The sequence below is a fragment of the Lissotriton helveticus genome, chromosome 1_1, assembly GCF_964261635.1.
Source record: "Lissotriton helveticus chromosome 1_1, aLisHel1.1, whole genome shotgun sequence".
In the NCBI taxonomy this organism is placed as follows: Eukaryota; Metazoa; Chordata; class Amphibia; order Caudata; family Salamandridae; genus Lissotriton; species Lissotriton helveticus.
In genome coordinates, this window is record NC_136057.1 from 1,888,827,674 (window position 1) to 1,888,854,238 (window position 26,565).

The 26,565-nt window shown below is 45.2% G+C and overlaps 1 protein-coding gene across 2 annotated transcripts in view; it reads left to right on the forward strand.

Moving 5' to 3' along the window:
• LOC144754535 (dimethylaniline monooxygenase [N-oxide-forming] 2-like) overlaps positions 1-26,565 on the forward strand; it is a 425,016-nt gene that overhangs the window by 395,995 nt on the left and 2,456 nt on the right. The window lies entirely within an intron of this gene.

Consider the following 26,565-nt stretch of genomic DNA (forward strand, 5'->3'; position numbering starts at 1 on the left):
AACAATAGCGCTAACATTCTGTATTTAGGACAACATGAGGTACCACTGAAAGCCATTTTGTTGGAATCGGAGCATAAATAATGACTTTCCTGAAGAGTAGTCTGGAGTAAATGAACATTGAGACACCAGTTAATATAACATCACCACTGAAGTATGCCAGTTGTAGTTTACTGAACTGGCTGTAACTTGTGCTCTACCATGGACTGTTCATGAGCTCACATATTAAATCACCCATGAAATGCTAAATGACATCACAGATTATATAAATAACAATACTGTTGACATTACGAATTAGATCAACCAATGATCCTGCAGGTGTGCTTTGTGCACAAAGAGTAATAGAACAACACAGATTAATGCTTGGACTCTTCCAAGAGTGTCTATAAGCTTTCAAAAGATCAAACATGAATTAGATACTTTAGAAGTGAAGCAATTGTGACAGATGTAACTCTTTTTTTACCTGTGTTCGCCCGAAAGATGGGTGCAGTGGGAGTAGGCAAATTGTGAAAGTTATTTGGTGCACCATTTACATTTCACTAAACTCTGAAGCGCAAGCAATACTCCATAATAAACATGTGAAGGGCGGAGCACATCTGACGTATGCAGAGGGATGTTTCTAGGAAGGTTGTGGCTTAAAGCCAAACCCTCTTGGAACTAATCTGTGAAAAAAGCTGAAGCTTTTGTTGACAGTAGATTATTCATCTGTGTAAATGTTTGCACATGCCCGTGTGAAATAGTTGTATTACAGTGTGTTACGGTCACGTTCTAAGTAGGGAGGACATTTATGACACGTGGTTGTATATTTCCAGACATTCTCTGAAGCGTTTGAGGCATGACAGATTGTTGAATAATGTAAACTGTACGTGTGTCCCACTTAGAGGTGGTTTATCTCATATTGGCATTATAAGCATGGGTCTATGATTGTATGCCATTGTGTCCTTTTCCGGAACATGTGTAGCTTATTTTACCAAACTACAGAGGGTTGTCTATAGGGCCTGGCAGAAGTTGTCTTTTCAGTGGCAAACAAATACCTGTCAACCTTTCACTTACAATTGAGGGTCAGGTGAAGTCTTTAAGTGAGTTATCACATTAAGGTAATTAGAAATTTGGCCACACAAGTGGTGTATTGAATTATTTTAAGTTTACAAACTCTATAGGACGCTGTCACAAAGATTGGATCATGTCATCAGTGATGTCATCAATGATTTAATTTGAAATGCCATCAGTGATGTCATCAGTGTTGTCATTTACCATGTCAGGAGTGATGTAAATGTTAGGTCATAAGCAGTGTCTGGTAAGCCTCCAAGTTCTAGTGAATTCAGTAAGCAACAGATGGGGAATTTCAGTTTTTTTTTTATTGTTAAATACTAGTTGTTACCTCAATTCAACACCTAATTATACATAACTTTAACCTTTACTTTTTTCAGTGAGTTTCTGTTTTTTTAATATAATCTAACATTCTATTACCACTCTTAATTATAACATCAGTTTATCATTTTTTTCAGTGAATTTCAGTTGTTTTATTTTAACATAAGCCACGGAGACAATAACAATCTAACTATAACATCACTTTTTTCAGTGAACTTTTGAGGTCTTTTCATTATATTTAGCAAACTCCTGCAGTGCACAGCTGAAGGCTGTGTGCAGCATAGGTGTTGGCCAAAGGGTCTGTCCTATTGCCAAGCACTTGACCTGACCCCATCACCAGGGCCAACCCCTCACTATTCATGACCTGTAGACATGTGCAGCAAGGGTCTGGGCCACAGGGCCTAGCCCCATCAGGCCCTGCACTCAACCTACCACAGATACCAAACTCCCTGCTTTGTAAGGACTTCAGCATGAACAGTGCCGATGGTCGCAGGACTTGGCCTGTCCCTACACCCAACACTGGTGGCCGAATGCCTCTCCTCCACAGTCATGGCCTGCAGGACCAACTGTCAGGATTAGCTACCTTTTCGACCCCATATGCCCACCCAAGCCCCACTTCAATTGGAAATCTCTTGAAAATAGCAAAATGGATGCACACCAAACCTCACGAAGCACACTTTCTGAGTAAAGTGCCAAATCTGGTGTCATTCTGTTCAGCTATTTGTCTGTATCATAGGGCAAAGTTTCCCATAGAAATTAACATGAGAAATCTATATTTTGCCTGTCCCCCCTTTTCTTGGCCCCAGCTTGACTGGATGTTCTGAATTTCGAGTACGTCTGTAAAACACAAACTTCACTCTCTAGAAGTTCCTCTAAGCTTGCAAAGGGTTATATGTCATCTTTGCAATGCTGATTGGCAATGCCCAGCGCAGGAACAGGAGCTACAACAATTCACCGATGTTGAAATTATGCTTTGATGTTTTATGAAGTTCCAGATTTTTGCTGCTTTATCTGGTGTATTTCAAATCGTGGTGTAGGCAAGTGTAAATAAAATATGTTTAATTGGGTAGGAACTTTTTAATGCATGAATCAAATCTGAAGCACAATTTTACCCTTAATACATGCTGGCCATGTACTGGTAAGAAACATACTAAACTAAAGACGTATCCATCTCTGGGCCAGATCCCTGATAAAATCAAATCTTAGGCACTCAAAATGGTGTACCAGATAATTCTAGTATGAGTGAGTCCCACTGTTACAGCAGACAGTGGAATTATGAGTTTAGCGGCTAACATCGCACATCTGCAGTTTTCTCCAGAAACATTTTGGCAGATCAAACCAGCTGAAATGTATCAATGGGAAAATGCATGATAGTTACCAGGACATGCAGGTTTTTGTGTGGTAAGCACCAACATTCATGTGATATTTTCTATAATTGAGCATAAGCTTTGAAAGATTGCATCAAATATAATACATATTAACCCAGATATATTTGAGGGCCTTTGAATAGTTTGCTTCTGCACAGCATTCACATATAAAAGGGTGCAAAAATCCTTTTCTGTGCTAATCCTGCTCACAAATAGACTTAGGGGCATATTAACAAGCCCTCAGCTGCAACGGTGCATCACTTTTTTGACGTTCTGGTGGCACTGCGCCATTTTTCATATGTACAAGGTGGTGCTAAGCCACTTTGTGTGGCTTAACACCACATGTAATTTGCCGCTTTCCCCTACAGCAAAGGGGCGTGCAATGGGTGTTGTACGGGCATTCCCCCGCAACACCCATTGCTTTTTAACGCTGCCCCAGCTTAACAAGGCTGAGGCACAGCCAAAAATGTATGCAACAGAATGCCAAGCCTTAGAATGGCGCAACGTAGAGAAATTATACATTTCTGCTTGTTTTTTGCTCTTTCCATGAGTGCTGCAATCTGCAGCACACATAGAAGATGCAAAGCGCCTTCATTCATTGTTTATGTGCATGTTGGTGTCCCTCCCTGCAAATAAACAATTGTACCTGCAGCACAGGCATCCTTGCAACATGGCTCAGGGTGCCTGCGCTGATGCTAGGCAGCTTTTTTTGCACCAGCACTAGGGGAAATACAGGGGTGTGCCTTCTTCTTGTGAATACGGCGCATCCCTGTTTTTTTGAAAATGTAGGAGCACGGCGCTGCGAAATTTGTCCCAGCTTTGCGCTCTGACATTTCCTTGTGAATACGCCACTTAAATGCTCTGAGGTTTCTTTTCTGAGTGAGTTACCTACATTTTATCTGCCAGCTCATGTTGCAGTCAGAAAGCTGCTGTTGCAAATAAATAGAATACTTAGATAAATCATTAGCCAGGTCGCACCACATTGCCCTGTTTGCAAATCGATCTGGCCAGTTCTTGTGCTATGTTCAATTGATCTATCTGGCACAGTGCACAGGATTCTGATTCCAAGGATTCACAGACATCTTGCCTTATCAATATTCACAAGACAAGATTCCTTCCGCAAATCCTTTTGTTCAACTGCAAACTGATCAATGTAGTGCTTAATTTGTTAAAAGCATACGTGCCAGGACTCTAGTCAGCAGGATACATCCACTTGCACTGCCCATTGCTGCTGTCAATTACAGTAACACAAAAAAAATCGATGGACGGAATGCTGGACAATGCAAACATTCACCCTCAGTCTCAAGGATCTGGGTTTATTCCATCATTCGTTTGCTCACCACACCTCCCCAGTTTGGACCCAGCCATATGCAAATCAGTCATGACCCTGTTCCTTATGGGGCCTCTACTAAGGAAAATCACCTGCCTACATGGAAGGATCTATATAGCCTAGAAGAGGGTCAGAGCAATATAGAGCAACAGCTAGGGCTGACAGACGGATATAATCAAAAAGATCACAGAGCTAAACTAATTAGAAAATGTATTTTTCTTTTATTATCATAATTTCAAAGATTCATTAATTTATATCAAACTTCACATAGCATATAAATAGATACATAAAACATAGATACACACATGTCCCACACAACAACAATCAAGCCAACACTCACTCACGGTAACATACACATACATTCCTAGGACATTTAGCAGTCATATGCATAATTAAAACCAATCCAGGTGTTAAACAGCCATGCGATGTAAGAATGGAGGGCTCTCGTGTATCCTCCCAGTAGTGGATGGAGGCAGGGTCCAAAAGCACGAGGAAATAAAACGCCAACACGCGTTTCAGTGTAAGGCCCAGGGGGGGCTACACCTTCATCAGGGCAGTAGATAAATAGGTAGTGTGGGACATACAGACAGACCTATGAACAATTAGATACAGGTAAATATACCAACAGCATGTATATTATCAAGATTTAACACTCACATATGCCATAGCGTTTATTCCATCCAAGGCTACAGTTTAAGAGATTTATATAGTCAAACTTGTGTACCAATTGTCAGCCATAGTGGAGTCCGTGTTAGATATTCATAAAGAGATAGAGGCAGAGAACTAATAAAAAATGGAATAGAGTGCACCAGAAAAAAAAATAGAATGGGAAGGAACCCCGTTATGGGAACAGTTCGGCCCGAACTGCCAAGCCAGGTCATCCCTGGACAGGAAACAAGCATCCTGGGACCGGTTTCAGGGCATCACCCTTCATCAGCCAGGCTAGTCTGAACCCAGTGGTGTAGTGAGCACGTCTGGGCATACCCTTCACACTTAGGGCAACATATGGAAAAGAAACAATTACAGTAACAGCATAACTAATAAGTCACACTCCTACAAGTGTGACAATTCTGACAATTTCAGGACCTCAAAGTTAAAACAATGGCTTTTTCAGCAAATTTTAGTCATTCTTAATGTATATTGAGCTAATAAACAACGGTTGTTGTGCTCATCTCTGAATTACCACCATGTGGCAGACTGCCATAGGTACCGGTGCTGACAGTTAAATGCTGGTGCTAAGCACTGGAAACAACTGGTTCAATTTAAGCACCACCGCAAGTTCCAGCCTACCTCCTCGGCCCATATTTATATTTGGTAATTGTTGAGTGCAAACCAATTACCTCAGGTGTAGGTGTTTCAATGCCAACAAAAGTGGCACATTGCAAAGAAGACTTCCAGGGCCCAGGAACTGCAGTCTGCTCCACCCTACAGCCACACCTGTCAACCAGTAGAAGCTGTCCCTTGTAGATGGTTTAACTGTGCAAATGATTGTATGCTAACAAGGCCAGTCAGTAATGTTCAATGCTGTACCATCAAGGCCGTTGCAAACCATTATACTATTTTTTTGCAAACTATATGGTAGAGGTAATGCCTCCGAACGGTCCGTTTGGCCTTGTTGGCATTGTGAGCTTCAAAGAATTGTGATTTATAATGAGTGCTTCCCATTTGTGAGACAGTACCCTTATGAAATGTATCTATCCATTTTACTCGCTGTGGCTGATATTTCAATAAGATCAGTATTCACTCAGTTTATCCACTCTTAAGATGTTACTGGATGCTCCATCCCATGAGCCCCTACCAGCACACCAATCCCCTTTATTTATGCTAAACAACAAGTTGTATATCAACCCACAAACCCCATCTGCAATCCCAAACTCAAACATGTTTTAATGGAAAGTGGTGCTGCCTACGCTCACAGACATTATCACCAATGAATCCAAGTTGAAAGTGAGAAAACGTTAAGTGAGAAACTTGCAAGGAAACATGTTGAGTTGAAAACATATACTTTAAATGGGAGATGCAAAAAGTAAGAAATCATTTAGGACCTCATTTAGTGCTTGGCTGGTGGCCCTCTGAGCAAGAGGAGGCTCTGCTTTCCGCTACCCTGGGGGATAGCTACCTGTCATATTTGGGGCCCCCTGTCTGCCTGTTGAGGATGTAACAATTCATACACCAATTTAAGTTGCAACTTTAGCAGTGACGTTACAGACTGCGCCAGCTATCTGTCAGACAACACTGTATACAGTACTTCACGGAGCCAATCTTTTCTCCAGATTACATGGCTTTTGTGTCAGTCTTAGTTGCTTTGCTCTTAATTATTGTGTTCCTCCTTTCTATGTTTGACCTGCCCATGGGAGCTTTTTGGTTTCACCATCAGTATATTTGTCATTTGTACGTCCCCAAAGGTCATAGGCTTACGGGCAATAAGAATAAATATACAGAAGGAACAATTTATACGAATATTCTCTTTTTACTCCCCTCAATGAAAAGATACAAAAACATAAAAAATACCATTAGGGAGCGCCTCCTAGATTACTAAAGACAATTTTGTAATGAGTTGATTGGGCAGAGGCACACATAATGTGTTCGAGGTTAAAATCTAGGCATGCCTTTTTATCCTGTTATGATACAATAGAGATGATTAGGCATATAGTTGACATCTAACCTGTACAATAATAAATATGAGTAAAGGTAGATTCTAACTTTTATATCATTATATTCATCACTGTGGATTTAGAAATCAATAATAATAAAAAATAAACATAGAATTATTGAAAAGGAGTGTGAGGTTGGTCTACCTAAATATTATTTTACTGGCTGGTCAACAGTGTTACTAGCCACCATAAGTAGAAATAAACAGTAACAGACAAACTTGTCTGTGCTCATAGATTATGTTAAAATTAAAGATAATCAACTCAACAGTAGGAAAAGGCTTCTGAACCTTTGGCCCACCCGTGTGTTGGGATTAAATAAATAATGCCTTATAACTATGGAGATTTCCAGTGAGAGTTGCAGTGAAATAAAATTCCCCCGTATTTTACACATAATTCATACAGAGGAATCACCACTCTTAGATGGCAGAACCCACGTAGGGACGTGTATCACATGCCTCCAACGCCATGGGGACGCAATACCAGGAAGACACCGTGTATATAGCGAACCCGGGCCCAAGTAAAATGTTTTTTGAACATCGGAGTAACAGAATAGGCGTGAAGGACCAGACGGTGTGGATACCGTCAGATGTAAAAGGTGAGGAGATGGTTACACATGGGTATTCAGGCGCGGATGTAGCAATAGCAACATAAGTTAACAGGGTCTCTGTTTTACCCATATATACATTTTTTTTCCTGATTCGTATATATTTGTACCTGCATTGTAGCTATGAGACGCGAACCGGTCATACCGTATTATTGAATGCAGAGTGAAATTTCATAGTATAAAGGTGAGGGAAGGTAACCTATAGGGGGCGGGGAGTCACAATAAGTTGTAAGATGGCAGCTCATTAACACCATGTGTGTGTCCACTTTTTCCATACTATAGCCACAACTTTTACCAGATGTAAATGAAGTATTTACAAATGCATTGCGCAGAGAGTTATTCAACCGTAGTTGAGGAATTGGATCTGAAGGGGGCATGGAGGTTACATTAAGAGAGATGAAATACTGTAGATAGTGGTTACCCCATGTCCTCTTTTCTCATTATGTATTACAGCTAGAGTAACATAAGATGGGGTTAACAGTTTAACAGTTTGAATATTCGCCTTCTGAAAAAGGTTCATCCCTGCGATGATGTGTGGTACGGGGGCCGCACTCGGAGCAGTGTCTTTTGTCTGTTGAATTCTGCCTTAATAAGGCCACGTGGCGATGATTTATGGTGCACTGAGTTAGTAGTACCTCTGGCCCTCAGCGTGTACATACCCTGCGATGATGCGTGGTCGGGGGGGGCGCACTTAGAGCAGTGTCTTTTGTCTATTGAATTCTGCCTCAATAAGGCCACGTGGCGATGACTTATGGTGCACTGGGAGTTAGTAGTACCTTTGGCGCTCAGCGTGTACCTACCCTGCGATGATGCGTGGTCGGGTGGGCCGCACTGGGATCAATATATTTTGTCTGTTGAATTCTGCCTTAATAAGGCCACATGGCGATGACTTATGGTGCAGTGAGTTAGTGGCACCTGAAGCACTCAGCGTGTGTGCACCCTGTGATGATGCATAGTCTGGGGGGACCGCACTTGGAGCAATGTGTTTTGTCTACTGGACTGCGTCATTTGCAATCGCTAGTCCATCTGAATTGTGAGGCCTGCTGTCCACAGTGTAGATCGAAGGCAGTAGTCTGTACAGGCATAAGTCTGCAGTGCTGTGCCGCTGGGTTCGCAGGGGGCCTGTGTTGAGCAGGTTCGCGGTCATGGCAGCAGCCACGTGGCAGGGTGAGGCCCGCCGCTCTGGCTACTCGGTCTTCACACAAGTGAACCACACCCAGAGTCCTGGCTTATATATTCATACCACTTGAAACAACAAAAGAGTAACCAGATAAATTATTAATCCGGGTAGAGGTTAATTACCTTAAAACCCATAACCATCAGAGAAAAACTGTGAAATTAGTCAAAGACACTGTAAAAAATGAACCCTCATGCACCAACAAAGTCGGTGACTAGCTTCATCATTGGGTTCTTTAGTATAGGCCAGTGGATTAGTGCCCATATATGAAAAAGGTGATTAAAAGAAGAAGATGTAACCATTCCCTGAATGAATTTTAATAAAGGGACAATTCACCTTCAATAAAAACAAAGTGAAGACGGAAAACTAATGGTTAAGTCAATTTAAACCATATTGGGCCAGATGTAGGTAGGGTTTTACCGGTCGGTAACGGCCGAATTCGGCCGTTACCGACCGGTAAAAGGATTTTGAGATGTAGGGGGCAGAATCGGTAAATTTACCATTTGGTAAATTTACCGATCGGTAATTTTACCGATTCTGTAAATATACCGGTCGGTATATTTACCGACCGGTATTTTTACAGATTCGTTAAAATTGATATGTAGGTGGGACTCTTATGAGTCCCACAAGGCCTAAGAAATCGGTATTTTACCATCAAATTCAATTTGATGGTGAAATACCGATTCAGGTGTGCATGCACATGTGTGCATGCACACCTGTGCCATATGACAGGCAGACCTGCCCTTAGGGCAGGTATGCCTGCCATATGGCCCCCGACCCTTTTTTGGGGGTGCTAGAGGGTGTCAAAGTGACACCCCCTGCACCCTTGTCAAAATCGGTATTTACCGATTCGGTAAATACCGACCGGTAATGCCCCATTCATTCCTATGGGCTTCAAAGCCCATAGGAATGAATGGAGCATTACCGGTCGGTATTTACCGATTCGGTAAATACCGATTTTTACCGAATCGGTAAAATGCACATCTGGATGGACCTACATGTCCACCCTTCATATTTACCGATTCTTAATTACCGAATCGGTAAAATTCGGTAATTAAGAATCGGTAAATATTTTTTACCTACATCTGGGCCATTGTCCTTTAAACATCGTGGTCAACATGTTTCTGCTTTCACGTGCTCATTAGCTAAGCATTCGTCAGGACCATAAGCTACCCACACACTGGTGTGCGCACTCTAAGGCGCAAACCACTAAGTGGGGATAGACAAGTTATTTTTACCAACTCCCGGAATTCCCGTGGAGACACTCCTAAAAAGTTTATGGGGTCTTCAGTCTGGAAAAAAGAAAAATTAATCCAGCATACCAGTCATCGTAATTCACATATGAAACTTCTGTGCATAACAAATTCAAAACAAAAATGTTAAGGTGTTATGCTACTGGTCGAACACTTCAGAAAACGTCCCGGTGGTATAGTGTCAAACAACCAAATCCACCCGCAAGAGTAGAACCATCCGTTACATATAGTAAAAAGAAAGTTACACAGCCCTTTTCAGCCCATGTTACGTTTTTTGCAATCGTTTCAATCTCAAACGACTGCACAGTGTATTCCGGACCGTGTAGTACCATAAACTGAACAGTCTACCAGTTATAACATTGGATATATTAAGCGTGCAATTATTCTTATACTTCTGTCATCTCATCGTCACCCATTGTGGTGTACGACGAGCAGAAGTTCCAGATTTACAAGTGCCCGCATAACAATACACCACACCATATACAATGGAAGATTGACTCTTTAAAAGAGAGGAGGGGGGGGGGAAACCCAGAAGCGGGGACAGACAATGGAAACTTACTCTTTCTAAAAGTTGAAATTACAACCTGGGCTCGTGGCAGGGGAAACCTTCACGCCCGGAGTCTCTGTATGTCAATAAAAACAAACAAACAGCTCAATTACACTGCTCGAGCAACAAACGTTAGATAAGTTTGCCGTTTTAAGTCATACATTTTGTAAACTCAAAAATACGACTATGGCGATATCTGTTTGAGAATATCACTTACTTCTATCCAGGTGACTGCCCACCTAGTAACCTACTGCGATCACATCCACGGCCCGGACGTAACTACAAGCCGGGTTCGGGAGTGTTTTCTAGCACGTCAACGTGAAACACGTGACGGAAACGAAACTCTGGTTCTTAAAGGGCCACATACCCCGGAGTCCGTTTTAAATGAGCTGAATGCTATGATTACGTATGGTAATCCCCATTACTCTTAGTCCTACTCGTCCTCGACCCAGTCATCACTCATGAGGTATTCCACACGACAGGAAACAAAACAGGAAACGCTTTTAGGCTCCACCCCCCCTCCTGCCAGGTGCTATATCACTACCAACCACCAGAAGCACATCCTGACACACCAAGCAACAAAGGCCTGGACAGGGAGGGAGGGCGGGAAGTATGACTGGGTCGAGGACGAGTAGGACTAAGAGTAATGGGGATTACCATACGTAATCATAGCATTACCTCTACGTCCCTCGTCCTCGACCCAGTCATCACTCATGAGGCATACCAAAGCAACGCCCAAACAGGCCTTTGACAAACCAAAGACAGCAAACACAGACCAGACACAAAGGAGTGCAGCAAGTGAAAAAGTTTAATACACAAACAGAACTCAGAGCGGAGGAGGAACCTCCACAGCTTGCAACACCCCACGACCAAAATTGGTCCGGTCAGACAGAGCACAACTCAACCTGTAGTGCCTCACAAACGTGGACTCAGAGGCCCAGGTCCCAGCACGACAAATCTCATCAAGAGACACTCCATGGAAAGCAGCCCAGGAGGCAGACACGCCCCGAGTGGAACGCGCCTGAACCCCCGCCGGACAAGGCAAACCAGCACCCCGATAGGCAAGAGTGATGACAGCCTTAATCCAACGACCCAAGGTGAGCCTGGAAGCAGCCTTACCCTTACCAGCCAAACCAAAGGTGACAAAGAGAGAATCAGAAGTGCGAAACTCCCCAGAACGAGCCACATAAACAGACAAGGCACGCCTCAAGTCCAAAGAATGAAGCAACAGCTCAGAAGGAGAAGAAGGAGAAGGGCAAAAAGAAGGAAGAACCAGCTCCTGAGAGGAATGGAAACGGGAGCGGACCTTAGGGACAAAACCAGGATCCAAAGAGAGCACCACAGCGTCATCCAGAAAACGCAAAAACGTAGGGGAACAACGCAAAGCCGTAAGCTCACCCAACCGCCTTGCAGAAGTGATGGCCACGAGAAAGGCAACTTTGTAGGACAAAAACTTAAGGTCCACAGTCTCCAAAGGCTCAAAGGGGGAAGACTGCAAAACACCCAACACCAAAGAGAGATCCCAAGGCGGAACCAGAGAACGAACAGAAGGGGAAGAAAGAGAAAAACTACGAAACAGTCGAGAAACTAAAAGGCCATCAGAAGCAAGAAAAGAACCCGGGTCCCGGAAGGCCCGGATAGCAGCCCACTGACCACGCAAGGTAGACACAGCAAACCGCTTCTGAAAACCATCCAGAAAAAACTGAAGGATAGAAGACACAGGGCAAGAGGTAGGAGACAAACCAGAAGAGGAACACCACCCCGAGAAAGAAGACCAGTGCTTCGAGTAAGAAGACAAAGTAGACGGCCTACGAGAGGCCTGCATTACAGAAATGATGTGGTCGGGCAGATCACGGACCCCAAGAGACAACCGTTCAACCTCCAGACCGCCAAGGAGAGGGGAACCAGAAGAAGGGACTGAGACCTCAGAGGAGAGGGGTAGCGGGGCAGAAGCCAAGGGGGGCCCACCGCTAGGCCCAGCAGCAGAGGAAACCAGGACCTGCTCGGCCAATGAGGAAGAACAGCCACAACCTGAGCCCCCTCCCGCTGAACCTTCAGCAAGAAGGCAGGAATCAGAGGAAAGGGAGGAAAGGCATAAAGAAGCCAAGGAGGCCACCGGAGAGACAAGGCATCCACTCCCCAGGCGCCCACCTCCGGAGACCTCGAGCAGAATAGGGGAACCAGGGCATTGGACCGGGAGGCGAACAAGTCCAGACAAGGAGTCCCGAACCGCAGGCAAAGCAAGCGAAAGGTCCGGGGGGCCAAGCACAGGGACAGAGACGAAGGAAACCTCCGGCTCAAAGAGTCCGCCACCACGTTGTCCACATCCCGAATATGCTGAGCAGACAGGGCCAGAAGATTCTTCTCCGCCCAGTCCGAAATGGAGCAGGCCACCAGGTTCAGGGAAGAACTGCGGGTCCCGCCCTGGTGATTGATGTAGGCCACAGACACCGTGTTGTCCGATCTCACCAGGACATGGCAACCCCTCAGATGAAGATGGAAAAGGCGGAGCGCCCTCTCCACAGCAGACAACTCCCTCCAGTTGGAAGACCTGCGAGACTCCGACGGCAGCCAACGAGCCTGCACAGCCCAATGATCCAGAGTCGCCCCCCAGCCGGAAGCGCTGGCATCCGTGGTCACAACCAGAGGAGGAGGCAGACGGAACAACATCCCCACAGAAAGGTGGCACGGATCCAGCCACCACTGAAGCGCAGACACAACGTCCAGAGTCACAGGCACAGGAACCGCATAATCCAGGACAGGAAACGGGACCCACCGCTGCACATGCCACAGCAGAGGGCGCAGATGAACCCTGGACCAGGGCACGGTGAAGACAGAAGCAGCCATGTGGCCCTGAACCTCCAGCCACTGAAGGAGGGGAGCCGAGGGCAGAGACAACAACTTCCTCAGCAAAGACTGGAGGCGGAGAATCCGGGCCTCCGGCAGGAACACCTTCCCCAACACGGAATCGAACACAGCACCGATGAAGGTCCTCCGAGTGGCAGGCTCCAGGTGGCACTTCGGCAAGTTGATTAAGAACCCGTGGTCCCTGAGCGTAGACATGGTCAAGAGAAGGTGGCGAGACATGACCTCCAGGGACGGAGCCTGCACCATCCAGTAGTCTAGGTACGGGAACACCGACACCCCCAGGAGATGGAGATGGGCCACCAAGGGAGCCACCATCTTGGTGAACACCCAGGGGGCGGACAGAAGACCAAAGGGAAGGACGCAAAACTGCCAATGACGGCCCTCCAGGCAGAAGCGCAGGAAACGCTGATCCCTCACAGCCACGGGACGTGCAGGTACGCATCCTGGAGGTCCAGAGTGGAGAACACCCAACCGGACTGAATCAGCGGGATAACCTTCTGGAGAGTCTCCATCTTGAACGGGATTTTCCTGACGAACAAGTTCAAACCCCGGAGGTTGATGACCACCCGAAATCCCCCCGTGATCTTCGGCACCACAAAGATGATGGAGTAGACACCCAACCCCCGCTCCGCCCGAGGGACAGGAACAACAGCAAGCTTGCTGACCAAAGACTGAACCCCGTCCGACAAGGCCAGACAGCGGGAGGCATCCCGAGGAGAAGGGGTCACCACCACTCCGGAGGGGGGAGGAGGGGACAAGAACTCGATCCGGTAGCCCCTCGACAAGACATCCAGCACCCATCTGTCCGTGGTAGTCCGGTGCCAAGCAGGAAGGAACTGGCGAAGCCTCCCACCAACTAGAGGCGGACCACCAGCGAGAACGTCTTCCAGGCCGGCATAGTCAGGAACGCTGCGGACCAGACCCGGCACCACGCTGGGACTTCTTCTGAAACTTCCGGGGAAAAGACCGGCCAGCGCCCCGCTGACCCCGAAAGGAAGACTGCTGAAACCTGGAAGGCTGGCGGAAAGACCTGGCACCAGAGAAGGAGGAACCCTTACGGGGCTGAGGATCACGAAAGGACAAAGTATGTTTGCGTTCCTTGAAGACCTTGTGAAGTTTCTCCTCCAGCGAGTCACCAAAGAGACGGGCACCAGTGAAAGGCAACCGCAAAGCCATGGAGCGCTGGGCCGCATCCGTCTTCCAATCACGCAGCAACAGGTTACGACGGGCAGCCACAGAGGAACCACAGGACATCGCAGAAGTCCTCACAGAATCAAAGGCAATGTCCGACAGGAATTCCGCCTGGCGCTCCATAGACTCCAGCAAGTCCGGACAGCTGGCACCCTCCTGCATAGAAGAAAACAGGGATTTGAAATCAGTCAGCAGAGACTGGGCAACATACGCCCCATAAATGCCAGAACGAATCGCCAGGTGAGAGGCAGCATAAGACTTCTTCAGCGCAGAATCCACCTTCTTGTCCACACCATCCTTCAGAATATTATCGTGCGCCATAGAAGGACGACCCACAAGACTGGCCACAACAGAGTCCACAGGAATGGAATCAGGCAATTGCGCAGCCATATCCTGCAAGGGATAAAGTTTGGACATAAACCTGGGCATGGAGATATGATCAGAGTCCTTCCACTCATTCAGCAGGACATCAGAGACAAAGGGATGCACCGGCAAAGAAGAAGCAACCGGCTTCCGAAACTGCGGCAAGAGAGAATCCAGAGAAACACAGGGCGCAGCAACATCAGGAAACCCCATCTTAACACGCACATGGGAAAGGACGTCAGGCAAGATATCCCTGGAAATGTATTTGCCCTGAAGCTCAACCGTAGCTGAAGAAGACTCATCAGACTCAGAAGAGGAAGAGATATCCGAGTAAAGCGCAGCAGAACCAGAAAGACCAGCAGCACCCTTCTTGGACGTCTGAATATCAGAAAGCGTCTCCAGGATAAGGCGCTTTATCCTAGCATCATCATCCCCCTTAGCACGCTTCACAGGAGGAGGAGAAGAGTCCCCACCGGAATCCGAGGAAGAAGGAGGCACAGGAGAGGTATGCTTCCTCTTGCGATGGTGTTTGCCCATGATGAAAACCCAAAGCACAAAACAGGAACAAAGGAAACACCACAAAAGCACACAAACACCACCCCCAGAGCAAGGATAAAGAAAATGGGCACACCCCAATCAACCCCCCGCAGGGAGGACCGGGATAGGCCCAACATAATGACCTAGATGCAAGGCCCCACCCCCCCCACCAACCAACAGGCCAGGCCGGAGAAGGGGGAGTGAGAAAAATACCAATAGCGCAGTCGCGCGCCAAAACGCAGATCAACTGACCTGACACTGAAACTGGCAGGCCAAGAGAGAAAACGGGAAGCAAGGGTGCCGAAATGCCCAGGACCCGCGACGGGTCATCAAAGCCCAGCCGGAGCACCGGAGCGCCCGGAGCCCACCCAGGCGCCCGGCCATCACAAGGTCAGGCAATGAATGTGCTACCGCGCATGCGCGAATCCACACAGCGCGAGAGGAGGCCGGGCAAACCAGCAACGAGGACGCCCGGCCTCCAGGAAGCAGAGCCGACACAGCAACCCACCGGTAACATGCCGGGAACTGCACCGGGGGCCACCAGGGGCACATCAAAAAAGCCCACGCCCCCACAGCACTCCAGAACTGTGTGGGGGGGGGGGGAGGGTCGGAAAAGAGCGCGCCCAGAAAAAAGCGCTCAAAACCAAGCACCCCACATCGGAAGAAAAAAAAACACCCTCGAGCCCCCACAACCACAGAGAGGCCCGGAGGGAGGGGCCAGGGGGGGGAAGAACACCCCGAGGACGGGCGCTCAGAGGCAGACCAGCGCACCCCAACATACCTGAAAAGCCAGAAAAACACAGGAGACCAGGAAGCAGGAAGACCAGGGAAGCCCAGCAGCCCAGGTCAATCCATCCAAGGGCAGGAGAAAGGGAAGCCCAGCAGCCCCACTCCAAGGAATCCCACGAAGGTCCATGGGGGCCTCCCAGAGCCCAGCAGAGGAGGAACCACAGGACAAAAGATGGAGGTAAGTGCCCGGCACCCACCCCAGCGTCTCCCATCAAGTAAACCACCGACAGGAAACAAAACAGGATGTGCTTCTGGTGGTTGGTAGTGATATAGCACCTGGCAGGAGGGGGGGTGGAGCCTAAAAGCGTTTCCTGTTTTGTTTCCTGTCATGTGGAATACCTCATGAGTGATGACTGGGTCGAGGACGAGGGACGTAGAGGTAATGCCTAGATGTACATTGCTTAGTAGGAGAATTGTCACTCGAGGCAGAATTTAATAAAAATAAAATTAAAAAACCCATGCTCAGACTAAAGAATAATTACTGTCGCTCATTAATTTTATACAGAATGATTTATCTGCGTTTGTTGTCTTTTTCTCTTTCTTTTTTCTTTAAATGAAAACTTTATTGACAGACCCACATGATTATCTTTACTCACATTTGACAAATGGATATGTCGCACTAGGTTCAATGCCCTGAATGTCTATGGAACCCAAAGATTTGGCCAGCTTGTCCAACCATTTCCCAGCATAATGTCAGATGGCAGATGAAATATTTAAATTCTTCACAGAGGAAAATACATAACAATAAATGGGGTCATTTGCCTTAATGTTTAAAGTGAAAAGTTCTTCTCAAGCCCATCAATAATTAATTCTTGCCATAGAATCTAAAGGACAAGAAAAAATGCATAAGCAAATACCACATTTCAAAATCAGCGTCTCATCACAGTGCCCCATGGAATCGTATCATTTAATCCGGAAACATGCGTGGAAAGACGGTAAATCCACCGCTGTTCCTTCTCAAAAAGGCTGCCATCTGTACCTTGTTTGAGCTGCTCAATGATTGTACATTTGATTTCATTGGGGCTATGTTTAATCTCTAAAAAATGTGCGGTAAGTTTTGTAGTGCTTTTACGACACCTAACATTACTGCGATGTTCGCAGATGCATAATTTTATTTTCCTTGTGGTCATCTCTACATATTTCAAACCGCAAGGGCATATAATCAAGTAAATTACATTACTGGAATTACAATTAGTGTGATTCCTTTGATGCCAAAGCTTGCCAGGTTCAAGATCTAGTGTCTTAGTACTTGTTGTTAGATGAAATATACTACATCCTCCACAGGGAAAATGGCCAGTTACTGACGGAAGGCCCCAAACTGTTAACACATCCTGCTCCCGTCTGGTGTCATTATTCTTTGGGCGGGTGTGGACCAGTGAGTCTTTAAGATTCCTCTCTCGTTTGTATGAGAATAGAGGTTTCTGCCAGTCATGTTTATTGCTAGTTAGGATTTTCCAATGTTTCCCTATACAGCGGCTCACAGCATTTGAGATGTTACCATACGTGGTTACACAAGTCAAAGGCACATCTGCTTCACTCTCTTTAGGATACTCTTCCAGCAGGGCCTCTCTATTTTGATTCTTTGCCCTCTTGCAGCTCTTCTTTAAGATGTTTTTAGGATAGCCTCTTCTCTGTAACTTAGATGTCAAGTCTGTAGATTGTGTTTTGAAATCCGATAGCTCACTGCAATTTCTGCGAATACGCAGATACTGGCCAAAGGGAAGATTTTCCCTAAGGGAGCGGGGATGAAAACTTGAAAAATGGAGAAGATTATTCTTGATGGTCGGTTTATAGTATGTTTTTGTACGTAAACGATCTGCATCTCTGGTGAGGGTCACATCCAGAAACACAATGGAATCTGCATTGTGCTCATGGGTAAACCTGAGATGCGGGTCATCATTGATTTTTAATATTGATTCTTCTGAGGATTCCATCTCTATTTTTCAGAATACACTCTGCTTCATCAGTGACTGGATGAGCTTAAATCCCCTGAAGCTCAACCCCGACAAGACTGAACTAATTCTTGTCGGGGGAGCTTCCAACCCATGGCAACCTTCCATCTGGCCTGCCAGTCTTGGAAGCCCTCCCTCTCCAGTCCACTCTGCCAAAAGTCTGGGTGTCATTATCAGCAATGATCTTTCAATGACTCCCCAGATCAGTGCAGTGGTGTCCGCCAGCCACTTCCAACTCAGGAAACTCCGGAAAATATCTCGCCTTCTTACCACCGAAGCGCTCACGTTAGCACTCCTGGCGTTAGTGATCAGTCGACTCGACTATGCCAACGCGCTATACGTCGGTATTCCTGAGTACCAACAGAGAAGACTCCAGCTGATACAAAATCAGGCTGCTCGCCTGATTTTTCACCAGCCCAGAGATCAGCACGTCCGTCCACTCTTAAAGAGTCTTCATTGGCTGCCGGTTTCCGCCCGCTGCCAATTCAAGTTAGGTTGCACCATTTATAAGTCTCTCTCTGGTTTAGGTCCCTCTTTTATCTCCTCTCTTCTTCACTCTTACACCCCGTCCCGTACCTTACGCTCATCCCAAATGGCCCTGCTATCCGTCCCTAGGTTCAAGAGGAAAAAACACGGGGGCCTGAGGTTTTCTCTTTTGGCCCCATCCTTCTGGAACTCCCTTCCTCTCTCCCTCAGACTGGCACCTTCATATTCTGGCTTTAGATCACTTCTTAAAACCTTCCTTTTTACTATTTCGTATCCTTAGACTCTGTTTCCTCTTTATTTTCACCACGTCCCAGCACAGCGCCAAGAAACCTAATGGTGTTAGCCGCGCTCAATACATTTTTTTCAAATCAAATTTTTTTCAAATCAAATGTGTTAACCCAATCAAAGAATGCTAGGAGGCTGTCTTCTGCGCCTCTCCAAATAAGCAGCACATCATCAATGTACCTTTGCCACAGGATAACATTGGATGTAGGGGTTGGTGGCTGAAAGGATGTGTGTACACTCAAAATTGAAGACGTACAGCCCTGCTATACTTGTGGCGAAAGTGCTGCCCATCGACGTGCCAGTCTTTTGCAGAAAGATTTTACCTTGGTACTCAAATAATTACGTTTGAGCGCCAATGTGGCACAATCGATTACAAAAGCACCAAAGTTGGTATAGTCCCAAGTTGATCTTTCCAGGACATCAGCTAGAACTTTAATAGTTGCATCCTGTGGAATAATGGGATGCAACCTTTCTATGTCTAAAGCGACAAGGAAGCAAGGTTCTTCTGGCAATCTTACTGTCAAAAGCAAGGCTAGGAGACTCTTAGTGTCCTTAATGTATGTGCTCGTGGCTTGAACCGAAAGTTTTAAAAATAAATCACAATACTTAGACAGAGGTTCCAACAGAGAGCCTATACCCGAAACTATGGGTCGGCCCGGCGGAGGATTGCGATTCTGATGAGTTTTCGGCAAAGTATAAAAGTATGAAATTTTGCCTTCCTAGATGGTAAAAAAATCAGCTTCTTGTTTACTTATAAGACCATCCCGTTCTGCTGTCATTACTAGACCTAAAATCTCGTCCTTCAGGAACAGAGAAGGATCTTCACTTAGAATCACATAGTTTGTGTTGTCATCAAGAAGTCGTCTGCACTCCTGATCATAAGCTGAGGCATCCTGAATGACTATGCCACTCCCCTTATCTGCACTTTTGATGACTATTTCAGAGTTGTTACAAAGTGATTGAATAGCTTTATATTCATCCGCTGTTAGATTTTTGTAAGGTATGGGTTCCTCCAAAGCCTCCACTTCATTGAATACAGCTTGTTCGAACTGCAGTATTTCTGCTGGAACTAAATGTGAAGGGGGCGTGAAAGTTGATTTCAACTTAAAACCTGTGTCACTACCTGAAGTTTGTTGGGTCTCCGTAGATTGTTGTTCAAAAAAGCCCTTAAGTCTAAGTTTACGAAAAAAAACGGTTAGTTCACAATGTAACTTGAACCGATCAAGGCGAGGTGTAGGTATATAACCAAGCCCTTTTTCCTAAACGGTAATTTCTGCTGGAGTTAGAGGTACAGATGATAGATTGGTGATCAAGCTCTCAGGTTGCTGGGGCCTGCTCTCTGCTCTAGGGTCTTGCTCCTCATGTTGTCCCCCACCGTCTCTGTCTGGTCCCAATGTACCTGATTGGCACCTCTCTTTCTGCCCCTGCCTCTCTGGCCTGTCCCTAAAAAAGGCTGGGGGTACATATTGGTTTGAAAATGGGGAGGTGGTGCAAAATGTGGGTTCCAGCCCATCATGGGCGGAAAAGGCGGTTGTTGGTAAACATTGTGATGAAAGCCTCCTCCTCCCTGTTGTTGATAGGGGTACCAAGGTTGAGCATTCTGGTATCTTCTGCCCCTTCCTCTTCCTCGTTGTCTATTCCCTACACTATCAGAACTAGACCCACTGGAATTAGTATCGTCCGATGCTTCCGAATTATACTCTGTACGGTTTGGTGGGGTGTAGTCTGAACTAGCATATGGATAGACCTTAGTATAGGACCACCTTTTCAAATCTCTTTGAAATTTCTGGACTATCGATTGTGCTAAATTATCTTTATACTCGTTGAGCTCTTTATTGAATTCATCTAATTTTATTTTATAGCCAGTTATAGTGGTTTTTATATGATTTTCTGTGGACTGAATCTCTATTTGTAAAGCCTCCGACAGGCGAAGTGCTATTTTTATAATCAAAATTGGCCAGTCACGCGTGCAATGCCAGGCGATCTGCGCCCAGGGGCGTAACACAGGCCCCCGCAGCCCACGCGGTGCTGGGGGCCCCTAGCTCCAAGGGGCCCCCTCGGCACTGAACTCCGGCCAGGAGAGCTCCTGATTGAGCCCCGAGGGGGCCCCCCTAAGTACCGTGCAGGGAGGCCCCCTCACTTTTCGTTACGCCAGTGTCTGCGCCCACTCTTTCCTGAATACAATGTCATCCAGAAAAATTCTTGGGGCATTCGTCACTAACAAACCTTTTGGGGCAGTGTTGTTAAGTAAATATTCCTTAAGCATAGTGCCATGTAAAATGGCACGTATGCGACTCCTTTTCTGCTCCCACAACTCTGTGGTTTGTGAGATAGCCTGGGAGACCAGTGGGTCAACAAAAAGAGATGGGTCATTTAAAATTGCATCGGCCTCCTCTTTGGAATATGAGAGGCCTAAGTCTTCCATCGTATAGGTGTGGGCGGTGCACTTAATTAATACTAAAAAAGCTCTCACAGCTGTGCGCTGCCATACATAATCAAACAACAAGAGAGAAAGGGTCAGACAGGCACTCTTACACCCCTTAGGTAAATCACTTGAAACAACAAAAGAGTAACCAGATAAATTATTAACATCAGAGAAAAACGGTGAAATTAGTCAAAGACACTGTGAAAAATGAACCCTCATGCACCAACAAAGTCAGTGACTAGCTTCATCATTGGGTTCTTTAGTATAGGCTAGTGGATTAGTGCCCATATGTGAAAAGGGTGATTAAAAGAAGATGTAACCATTCCCTGAATGAATTTTAATAAAGGGACAGTTCACCTTCAATAAAAACAAAGTGAAGACGGACAACTAATGGTTAAGTCAATTTGAACCATATTGTTCTTTAAACATCGTGGTCAACATGTTTCTGCTTTCACGTGCTCATTAGCTAAGCATTCGTCAGGACCATAAGCTACCCCCACACTGGTATTTATTCATACTCCTGCGCTGGAGGGGTGTATGTTGGACTAGCCCACTGCACTTGCGCTTCCAGGGGGGACAACACAGCTATATGACCGAGATCTTCACCACTGCCTCAGGTTGCATCTATTGTCCACAACACTACAAGCACCAGCAGTATATGTACACAAGAAGAGGTCTGTGCTCTACATTGTGAGGTCTGTCCAGCACATCACCGCTACACTTGGTATTGTGTGCATTTTTATTATTTATGGGTGAGTTGCGTCCTCACACATAGTTGGTTGCCATGTCTGCCAATATTCAAGTATTGTGTGGCTGAGGGACCATGCTGTTTTTGGAAGGTCCGATGTCCTTTTCTGCGCTGCCTCTGTGGTAGTAGGGAGGGGGGTGGTCCATGGTGGAAGTCCTGAGGCTGGTGGCAGTGGGTGTTGTGGCCTTCATGGGTGTCTGAGCTGCATGATCAGTAACTCTATGACATATGTTGGTCTTCAGATGTGATTCTGGGCTGGGCTCCCTTTTACATTGTAGGTAGGCGTCCTGGTTTACACCAGTAAAGGCAAATGTTATATCCCTACTGCTAACGTCAACAGCAGTGCATTGCGGGGGCGCGAGTTATAGTTGGCTCAACTAACTATAACAGAGGAATTTCTATAGTTTTGTATGAGTGAAATGTCCAATTAACTATAACGTCCCTGAAACCCATGTTTTTTTTTCAGTTAAAATATATATATATATATATATATATATTATTATTATTATTATTATTATTATAAATTTTATTAAGCGCTTGGTTACACCTGCTGGTGTGTCCCCGCGCTAGAAGCTGCTGTTTGTTTCCTTAGTCGTGGGACTCTGGTTGCGGCTCAAAGCCCTATGAGAGGCCTTAAGGGTTGGGAAACAGGATTGTTTTTAGTTCTTTGTGGAAAGTCAGCTCAGATTTTTCCAGTCGCATCTTCTCTGGCAGCTTGTTCCACAGTTTAGCGGTCGAGACTCTAAAGGATTTTCCACCCATTCTTACTCTTTTTACCTTTGGGACCTGCACCAGTCCCGTGCCCCATGATCTCAATTGGCGTGTGGGTTCATACCGCTTAAGATAGTTGAGCAAGTACCTAGGGCCTTTTCCGTTTAGGATACGATGTCCTGTGCAGAGGGCCTTAAACCTCACCCGTTCCCTAATAGGGAGCCAGCGAAGTGTTTTTAGAGCCTTTTGTGAAGATGCCATTCTGGGCAGTTGAAGGTCAGGCGGGCCGTCGCATTTTGTATGCGCTGCAGTCTAGTGATGCACTTTTCGGTGGCTCCTAGATAGAGTACGTTTCCGTAGTCCAGCCTGGATGTTATCAGTGCATGGACTAGGGTTAGGCGCACCGGCGTAGGCATAAGGTCCAATGTTTTTCTAAGGACCCGTAATATGCCAAAGCACGTGCCTGCCACTTGTTTGGTCTGGTGGTCGAAGGATAGATTTTTATCCAGCCAGACTCCTAGGTTTTTCACTAGATTGCTGGGTGTGGGTAGTTCACCCAGCTCGTCTGGCCACCACGCTGAGGTCCATACTGATGGGGTTTTGCCTATGATCAGTACCTCTGTTTTATTTCCGTTAAGACGGAGACAGTTGTCCGTCATCCATTTGGCCAGTTCTCGCATGCAGCTCTTAAAATTATCAGCGCATTGTTCTTCTGGTTGCGTGAGCGACACGATCAATTGTGTGTCGTCTGCGTATGACACTGTCTCAACCCCGAATTTGTCTGTGATCGCTCCAATCGGGGCCACATACAAATTAAATAAGGTGGGGCTTAGACTGGAGCCTTGTGGAACTCCCTGCTTGAGTATCATTTCATTGGACCTAAACTGTCCTTGTGCAACCTGGAAACTGCGGCCTGTAAGGAATGATTCCAGCCACTCCCAAGCTTTGCCTCTTACTCCTCCCTTTCTGAGACACTGCAGCAGTGTGTGATGCGCCACAGCGGCACTGAGGTCCAACATAATGAGTGCCGCTGTCTGACCTTCATCTACGTAGCTCCGTAGAGTTTCCGTTGAGGCCAGTAGGGCCGACTCCGTGGAGTGTAAAGCACGGAATCCCTACTGAGATGGGTGGAGCAGACCATTGGTCTCTGCGAATGCAGACAGTTGTTGATTTACTGCTTTCTCCACAATTTTAGCAAAGTAGGGGAGAAGGGAAATAGGTCGCAAATTGTCGCAAATTGTCTTTTTCATAATACAGCAGGAGGCAGAGATGGACTGCTGACCCTGAACCAAAGCATCCTTTTAACAAAACTCCACAGTGACACAGTGGTGTCTAATAGGTATGTGAACTGGAGGTACAGGGGTAATAGAAAGCCCAGACTTGCCAAGATATATTGATGATGAGGATATATTTATACCTCTATTTTAAATACCGAAAGCCAACTGTGAACAATTGGCCTCTATTAAACACGGCCTGTTACTAAGTGCGTTGGCACCGGTAAGTTGCTTTCAAAACAGTGTAAAGAGCATGATGGCACAGCAGGTGGCACGTGGTGGTGAGAGTGGAATGAAGGCATGAGTGGGGTAAACTCACAGAGGGCTGTTGGAGCACCTATTGGTGTTTTTTACACAGAATTGTGTTAAAAAAAGTAACATGGTTTAGTTAGAAAATTCTCCCAATGTTTTTGTCAAGCACAATGAGAACAGGGCGAATGGAAATATTGTAATGCAATAGGTTTCCCATTGTGTGAAGAAATATTTTCTCATTTCTTTTATATAATAGGTTTTATGGAATTTTTTTGTTTATTTTTTTTAAACGGAAAGAAGATTGAACTACTTTTTTATCCTGATGAAGGTGGTCGGATTGATTTGATCCCCGAAAAGCGTTGATGCTGAAATTTTTGTTAAATTTTCTAAAGACAGTAATTATACAAAGACAGAGCATTAACTCCTCTGTGGTGTGCAGTCTATTATCTCAAATTAACATCTATTAGACAAATTTGAATGTCTCATTACATTCCTTTCTAGGAGGTTGTTGGAATTTTGACAAATTGTAAAATTGTAATATATTATGTCTTTTACGGTATATTGAATGTATTTTGGAACTTTTTTAATTGTATGCTTTTATCAAATTATTGTGGGATTTTCATTTAATATTTGTATAAGTGCCTTGACATCCTGAGTTGGTGTGTTACCTTGATGAGTTGTTGGTGACTGTATATGACTGGTGCGGATATCTGTTTATGTATGCATGCTTTAAAGTATTTCAAAAGGGAGAATTGATTTTTGACTTACCCAAAGGTAGCATAGAGCCACGTTTAAATAAAAGCAGTTTTCATTTCAGTGCCACCTAGTGGTCATTAGAAAAACTGCAGCAGAAATATGGAAGATATAACATCAATATTAACAGGCAGTGAAGACTACTTTAACCAAGCATTAAACAATGCCAGTTGGTCTCACCTGTATGTAAAGGTAGGTGAGATTGGTTGGCTTTGCCAATGCTTGTTTTATTTATGCTTCTGGTTCATATGTAAAACGAATTATCTAGGGAATGCCAATAAATAGCATTCTTCACTTGTCTGTGGAATCTAAATCTAAACAACATCTTTGGGCTCCTTAATCATGATAATCTATTGTACACACATTCTACCCTTCAATCCTCAAATTATGCCTCCAAAGCACTCCTCAAGCCACCCCAATCATAACGTTTTATTTTAATCCAAACTCCTTCCTTCTAAACTCATTGTAAAAATCAAACTAATCTCTGAAAACAATCAGCTCCCACCAGACAACAGTTTTCTTGTGTAGGGCACACCACTTTCCCAAAAACTTCATCTCGTTCTCTGAATTGATCCAATACCTGAAACATTCAACCAGCCATCAAACACCAGTTTCGGACTCAAAGGCTGATGATGGTAGGGTATTAATTACTATTACCCCAGGGTGAGGTATGCACTGGATGTAATAAATACTCCCTAGTCCAAGATGTCACTTACAAATATGGCATGCAAAGTTGATATGTAATTAATGTACTACATTCTTTGTTTTGCCTTTTTTTCCAGATCATTTCCCTGAGAAATGAATTTCAGTAGAAAACAGCAGAGTGCAATAATTGTAACATAACTCAGAAATCTGACCCCTCTGCAAACTCATGTGTGTGCACGGATCGAAATTTAACTCACAGTTTGTAATCCGTAACCACATCATCACCCCTTTTTTCCTGTCTATCGACACCAGCTCAGGACAGCCAAGGATAGCTGCTGCAGCTACCCGTGCTTGCTGTTTTTGATCCCTATAGTCAAGTATGGAAGCCATTTTAGAGCTTCTCAACCCTGAGGTATAGGGGCAAAGACAAAAGACCAAAAAGAAATTATCTTCAAAAGATTTTTGCAAAGAGGTTTGTTTCTAGCATTCCTTCAAAAGGTGATTCCTGATATTTAAGATATTCTAACTAGGATATTCTAGCACCAAATGTTGCTTCATATGTATTTGCTTTTATACAGCCCATTATATGTCAAAGGTCTTCACTGATGACCTTTGTCTACAGTTTGCCTATATATTCCAATTTTTATTTAACTTTGTATATGCTGTGCTACATCAGACACATGTACTGACTGTATATTTCTTTCTATACTCCATTGTGCACACCATGTTATTGTTTTGTGACATTTTCCTGCATGTACACTTAACCAACTGTTGTAAAGCACTCTGTCACCCCTAGTGGCATATGAGCCAAATATTAAAACAATTAGGTGAATAAATAAAATCTCATTGGCTGTCATTGTGTGAATAAAGTCACAGCTGCTACTCTACGTTGAATCATGATCCATTAAATCACACTTAAAGCCTCCAAATTACATGCCTTCAATCAAATTCAGTAACTCACTTTAGTGAGTTAGGTTTCTGGGTGT